The sequence below is a fragment of the Colobus angolensis genome, unplaced genomic scaffold, assembly GCF_000951035.1.
Source record: "Colobus angolensis palliatus isolate OR3802 unplaced genomic scaffold, Cang.pa_1.0 Scaffold283, whole genome shotgun sequence".
Classification (NCBI taxonomy): domain Eukaryota; kingdom Metazoa; phylum Chordata; class Mammalia; order Primates; family Cercopithecidae; genus Colobus; species Colobus angolensis.
In genome coordinates this window covers 1,022,405-1,030,313 of record NW_012116077.1, presented here as the reverse complement: position 1 = coordinate 1,030,313, position 7,909 = coordinate 1,022,405, and positions in this window count along the sequence as shown.

The following is a 7,909-nucleotide window of genomic DNA, read 5'->3' as shown; positions in this document are numbered from 1 at the left end:
ATTTCTAAATAAGTGCTATTTTAATTATACATGACATAGATAATATAATTTCCTGTTATACATTCAATTCCTGAAAGATGTGGTCTCAGCTTCATTCATTGGTTTTGAGAGAGAGTTAATATTGGTTCAAAGTTGTTTGAACTTGTTTCAGGTATAGTCTGTGTCCCCAACTCTTGTGGTAATAGAGTCTTAATTTTAGATTCAAAATATACAATGATAGCACAGTGATTAAAACGGTAAAGAAACTGACCTTGAGCTAATTTCAGGCAAACACTTGGAATTTTTGTGCTTCAAATTTTAAAAAGTGAAGTAGGGTGTAAACTGGAAGATATAGTGTTTATTTGCTGTGCAAATTTAGAATTTAATACATAGATATAATATTTTGCTGATACTGAATAATATATTTAAAATAAAATATAATTATTTAGAAATTTTTATCTACAAAACAAATCGTTAAAAAATCCAAAATTGGGCCAGGCATGGTGGCTCATGCCTGTAATCCCAGCACTTTGGAAGGTCAAGGTGGGCCGATCATGAGGTCAAGAGATCGAGACCATGCTGGCCAACATGATGTAACTCTGTCTCTACTAAAAATACAAACAAATTAGCTAGGCGTGGTGGTGCGTGCCTGTAATCTCAGCCACTTGAGAGGCTGAGGCAGGAGAATTGCTTGAACCCGGGAGGCGGAGGTTGCAGTGAGTTGAGATCGTGCCACTGAACTCCAGCCTTGTGACAGAGCTAGACTCCATCTCAATAAATAAAATAAAATAAAATAAAATAAAATATTGAAATTATATCAAGTATCTTCTCTGATGACAATGGAATAAAACTAGAAATCAATAACAAGAGGAACTTTGGGAATTATACAAACACATGGAAATTAAATAATATTCTCTTAAGTGACCAGTGGGTCCATGAAGAAATTAACATGGAAATTTAAAAATTTCTTAAAACAAATGAAAATGGAAATACAACACACTGAAACCTATGGGATACAGCAAAAGCAGTACTAAGAGGAAAGTTTATAGCAATAAGCATCTATATCAAAAAAGTAAAAAAACTTCAAATAAACAACCTAATGATGCATCTTAAAGAACTAGAAAAACAAGAGCAAATTAAACTCAAAATTATTAGAAGAGATATAATACAGATCAGAGCTGAAATAAATGAAATTGAGACAAAAAAATACAAACGATCAACGAAATGAAAACTTGGGGTTTTTAAAAAGATAAACATAATTGACAAACATTTAGCCAGACTGGAAAAAAAAAAAAAAACAGAAATGGCCCAAATAAATAAATAAAATCAGATGTGAAAAAGGAGACATTACAACTGATGCCACAGAAATTCATTAGTGACTACTATGAGCAATTACATGCCAATAAATTGGAAAACCTAGAAGAAATGGATAAAGTTCTAGATATGTGCAACTTACCAATACTGACCGCGAAGAACTTCAAAATATAAACAGACCAATAATAACAATGAGATCAAAGCCATAATAAAAGGTTTCCTAGCAACAAAAAGTCTGGGACCCGATGACTTTACTGCTGAATTTTACCAAATATTTAAAGAAGAACTCATACTAATCCCACTCAAACTATTTCAAAAAATAGTGGTGGAGGAGCGAATACTTCCAAACTAATTCTACAAAGCTGGTATTACCCTGATACCAAAACCAAAGACACATCAGAAAAAGAAAACTACAGGCCAATATCCTTGATGAACATTGATGTAAAAATCCTCAGCAAAATACTAGCAAATCAAATTCAAGAAGGTATAAAAAGATCATTCATTATGGCCAAGTGGGATTTGGGCATAACGGACTAGACATTTTTTATTTTTAGTAGAGACGGGGTTTCACCATGTTTCCCAGGCTGCTCTGCTGACCTCAGGTAATCCACCCACCTTGGCCTCCCAAAGTGCTAGGATTACAGGCATGAGCCGCCATGCCTGGCCTGGGCTCTCTGTTCTGTTACATTGGTTCATATATCTGTTTTTGTACCACTACCACACAGTTTTGGTTACCGTAGCCTTGTGGCATAGATTGAAGTTGGGTAATGTGATGCCTCCAGCTTTATTCTTTTTGCTTAGGATTGCTTTGGCTATTCAGGCTCATCTTCGGTTACATATGACTTTTAGAATAGCATTTTCTACTTCTGTGAAAATGATGTTGGTAGTTTGATAGAAATAGCATTGAATCTGTGGATTACTTTGGGCAATATGATTGTTATAACAATACTGATTCTTCCAATCCATGAGCATGTAATGTTTTTCCATTTGTTTGTGTCATCTGTAATTTCTTTCAGCAGTGTTCCGTAGTTCACCTTGCAGAGATCTTTCCCCTCATTAGTTAAATGTATTCCTAGGTATTTTACTTTTGTGTGTGTGGCTATTGTAAATGGGATTGTTCTTGATTTGGCTCTCAGCTGGAATGTTATTGGTGTATTTTTTAAAATGTTACTGATTTTTGTACATTGATTTTGTATCCAGAAACTTTACTTAAGTCATTTATCAGAAGCCTTTTGGTGAAGTCTTTAGGGTTTTCCAGGTATAGAATCATATTGTCAGTGAAGACAGATAGTTGTATTTCTTTTCCTATTTCGATGGCTTTTATTTCTTTCTCTTGCCTGATTGCTCTGGTTAGGATTTTCAACATTTTTTAAAACTTTCACTTTAGGTTCAGGGTTACACATGCAGGTTTGTTATATAGGTAAACTCATGTCATGGGAGATTATTGTACAGATTATTTCATCACCTAGGTACTAAGCCTAGTACCAAATAGTTATTTTTTTCTGATCCTCTCCCTCCTCCCACCTTCCATCCTCAAGTAGGCCCCAGTGTGTGTTGTTCCACTCTTTGTGCCCATATGTTCTCATCATTTAGCTCTCACTTGTAAGTGAGAACATGTGCTGTTTGGTTTTCTGTTACTGCATTAGTTTGCTAAGGATAATGGCCCCCAGCTCCATCCATGTTCCTGCAAAAGACATGATCTCATTCTTCTTTTATGGGTGCATAGTACTCTGCCTTGTATATGCACCATGTTTTCTTTATCCAGTCTACCACTGATGTGTATTTAGGTTGATTCCATGTTGCTATCAAACATGATTTTTATATTCACTGGAAAACCAAAAAATTCATATGACTCACTTTATTGCAATATTAGCTTCATTGTGGTGATCCCTGAGGTATGCCTATCTATACACCACTAGCAGTCCTAACTACCCATAAGAATGAATTAGAAAATGTAACAGTACAAGATCTCCATTTTTGTAGCTGCAAAGCTATAACATTATCTAAAGTTATCTCAACTGAAAATGCTTGAGATCTAAAATGCAGAAACTTACAAAAGTGATTAAAACATGAAAATGTAATCAATTGAGAGACTTTATATAACTACAGTATTTAACATGAAAAGGTGCCAGTTCATTCCAAATACATTTGTCAGTTGAATATAATTCTGGTTTAAAAACAAATCAAGGGGACAAGACAATAATCTAGGGAAAAACATAAAGTTTATCTAGAAAAATCAATGGGTGAAACTAAAAACTTTAGAAGAGTAATATCAGAAAAAAATTCCCTTAAATTGTAAAACAGAGAGCTAAAATAATTTAAACTGTGATGTACTGTTGCCAAGTATATTATAAAAAGTTATGGCAAAGTATTAAATAATTATTTTAAAAGATATGGGTAGTTATCCCATCAACTGTAAAGTAAGAATTAACATGGTAATAAGGGGTCCATGAAGTTGAAATATTTTCTAACAAATAATAGAGCTTAAATAATAAACTTCCTTACATGAAGAGGAAGAATAAGTACTCTTATAAAAGGAGAGGTTCACTACGTGACACCTTTCCCTTCTTCAGCAGTGAATGCTTAATTCAAGAAATGAAAGTTATTTTTGTAATAACTTTGGGTATTATATTTTTCTCTGAAAATAAATTAAAGGCTGAATTGTTCTGACATATGTGAGAGGAAGGGCAAGTGGCTTCACCAGCCTGTATTATGAAAAAAAAATTAATTTAGACATAAGTTTATCTCCTTTAAAAAATTCAATATTTAAATATTACTAAGTTCTAATACCATCTTACTTTAATTTGGGAATACTTTATTAAACCTGTTGTGTAATAGAATTTGACTCTTCTTTGTCACTGGTTTCTGCTGGAGTCTAAATCTTTGGAATGGCCAGGTGCAGTGGCTCACGCCTGTAATCCCAGCACTTTGGGTGGCTGGGGCAAGTGGATCACCTGAAGTCAGGAGTTCGAGACCAGCCTGGAGACTGGCCATCATGGTGAAACCCCGTCTCTACTAAAAAAAAAAAAAAAATACAAAAAATTAACCAGGCATGGTGACAGGCGCCTGTTATCCCAACTACTTGGGGGTCTGAGGAAGGAGAATCTCCTGAACCCAGGAGGCAGAGGTTGCAGTGAGCCAAGATCGCACCATTGCACTCCAGCCTGGGCAGCAAGAGCAAGACTCTGTCTCAAAAAAAAAAAAAAAAAAATCCTTGGAATTTCCCAAATAATAGGAGTACTTTTGTTATTCATGAGCCCCATAAGCTATCACATCTGACAGTTCATGCTAATGAGGTAACTCATGTTAAACACTTAAATAACTTCAGGAGGAGAACTGATCATTTCAGGAAGATTAACCAAATGATTAGGGGATTTGGGCTTTGAGCCATGTGATATAAGTCCAATCTTCTGACTTCCAGGGAGGGAAGGAAGGCTGAAGATTGTGTTCAATCATGGGGTCAATGATTAAATCAATTATTCACAAATAATAAAACCACAACAAAAACTCTGGACACTGAAGTTCAGTGGAGCTTTCTGGTTAATAAAAATGTCAATGTGTCAGGAGGGCAATGTAACCTGATTCCACAGGAAAAAGATTTGATAGCTCTGCATTTGGGCTCCTCCTAGACCTCGCCCTCTGTATCTCTTCATTTGGCTGTTCCAGATTTGTGTCTTCATAATGAAACTGTAATCATAACTAAGTATAGCATTCCCTTGAGTTCCATGTGTCATTATTACAATTTATCAAACATGAGGAGCGTTAAGGGAAACACTCAGAATTATAGTCAATTGGTCAAAAGTGTGAGTGTCTTGGGGACTCCACATGTGGCATGTGTCTAAAGTGGAGGCAGTATTATTGGGGACCATGCCTTTTAACTTGTGAATACTAACTAACTCTGAGTGATTAGCATCACAGTTGAATTGTCCTCCCATATATCAGCTGGTGGTTGTGATGGGTAATTTTAGGTGTCAGTTTGACTGGATTAAGGGATACCCATATAGCTAATAAAGCATTATTTCTGAATATGTCTGTGAAGGTGCTTCCAAAAGAGACTGGCATTTGCATCAGTGGACTGAGAAATGAAGAGCCACTCTCACCTAATGTGGGCAGGCACCATCTGTTCAGCTGAGGGTCCAGGTGGAACAAAAAGGCAGAGGAAAGACAAATTCACTCTTTCTCTTCTAGCACTGTGGGCAGGCACCATCTGTTCAGTTGAGGGCCCAAATAGAACAAAAAGGCAGAGGAAAGACAAATTCACTCTTTCTCTTCTAGAGCTAGGACACCCGTCTTCCCCTGCCCTTGGACATCAGAACTCTGGGTTCTCTGGCTTTGAGACTCCTAGACTTGCATGAGCAGTCCCTCAGATTCTCAGGCATTCAGACTTGAACTAAGCTATGCTACCAGCTTTCCTGGTTCTCCAGCTTACAGATGGCCTTTTAGCTTCCATAATCATGTGAACTAATTCCCCTAACAAATCCTTTCTTTCTTATCTATCTATCTATCTATCTATCTTTATATCTTTATATCTCTCTATACTATTAGCTCTATTTCTCTGGAGAACCCTGACTAACATGGTGTTGAAATGAAACCTAATTTCTATTCCTATCACAAACGTGAAACCTCTGAAGGACTCTCCCAAAATGTAGATCATGCAAGAATCCCAGAGGAAGGAATAAAAGCACTAAAAATGAGCTCAGATTTTAAAATTTCAAGTGATAAGAGGAACAAATTATCAAAAGCACAGAAAACTAAATAAATCACCATAAGCAGTCAGAAACTTCAACAAATGATGATTAGCAACCCAAGAATCTAGGATACTGGAACAACCTGTTTAGTTTGTAATGAACAATATCAGTTGGTTGACCAACATCTCTAAAAATGAATCCTGATTTCAGTGCCCTGTTGCTCAAACAAATGCAGCAACTTTACACCTTTCTGTGCTGAAAGTGAATTAAGAGAATCCTAGGTTTTGTGTGCTTACTTCAATATTGATTTATTTGACTTCTAGTGACATGGATGACTGAGCTGATGCTGACTGGCCTACTTCTTGCATTCTAGAAACTCCTAAAATGGCCAATAAAATATTTTTTAAATTAAGGCATAGCTAATCTCAAAAGAAAGGGAAATCTGAAATAGAGAAATCAGAGCCAATGCAAGTAAACTCAAGACATTAGATCCAGGTATAATCCAAGGAGAAAAAGGGTCAGATGCTAAAGTCTCACCCAGGGAAAAGAACAAGATTTGAGATTGGATGAGGGAGGCATGGAGTTAGAATTGAGTGTCTGCACAATGCCTGGAGACTGAAAGTGCAATCCAAATTGCAGAAGAAACCCTCTGACCACTGGCTTGGGAAGCAGCAGAGGAGCCGCCTTGGATGGGGAAACTCCAGACCTGCTTGAGAGTAGGGTCTGAATGTACACTACATTTGTCAAGACACAAGATTTCAAAGTTAAACTGAAAACTTGTCTAAAATCCCTTAGGGCCTCAGTGTAGGCAAGTGTGAAACTTCTCTGGAGTACACTACCAAAATGTAGATCATGCAAAAATCCCAGAGGAAAGAAGCACAAAAACACTAAAAATGAGTTCAGAGTTTAAAAATTTCAAGTGATATCCTCTACAAATCACCATAAAGAAATCAGAAATTTCAACAGTGATTGGCAACCCAAGAATCTGGGATATTAAAACAACCTGAAGGAAACTACAAAATAATAGACCATAAAATTTGATGAGGAACCAGATAGAATTTCTAGAAATGAACAAGTGTAGTCACTAAAATTAAATCCTCGTGTAAATGTTTAAGTAACCCCAGGATTGTCCAAATACTCCTTGGAAATCTCAAGATAGCATTCAAGAGCCCAACAAGCATCTTGGATACAGTGTTTACCAAATAATCTAAAAATGCTGCCATTGACAGGTCAGTGCTTATTATAAGCTTACAACATGGAACTCTCTGAGATGGACTCACTCTGTCACCAAATTTTTATCCTGACACTTTCGATTGAATGATATCTCAGTAACTTTTTTTTTCTTTTCTCTTTTTTTTTTTTTTTTTTTGAGACAGGGTCTCATTTTGTTCCCCAGGCTGGAGTGCAGTGGCGTGATCTCAACTCACTGCAACCTCCGCCTCCTGGGCTCAGGCAATCCTCCCACCTCATCCTCCTGAGTAGCTGGGACAACAGGCATGGGCTACCATGCTTGGCTAATTTGTTGTATTTTTGTTAGAGATGGGATTTCACCACGTTGGCCAGGCTGGTCTGAACTCCTGAACTCAAGCAATCTGCCCGCTTTGGACTCCCAAAATGCTGGGATTGCATGTCTGAGCCACTGCTCCCGGCCACACTAAAATTTTCTTAAAAAAAAAAAAACAAATATTATAAATGGATTTATTATTCATCTTAATACTTTTCTATTTTATAATTACAAAATTCTTGAAAACCACGTTTCTTCTCTTACCTGCATCTCCATTGGCCAGAATAATTGACCAACACTTAGGGATTCTAAATTCAAAGGGTAATGTTAGTTTTTAAGTTATTATGATTCCCTATTCTGTGAACAGGGACCACCCAGATCTCTGCATTTGAGTCTCATTTTCCCTGCTACCTTTACTATTTGG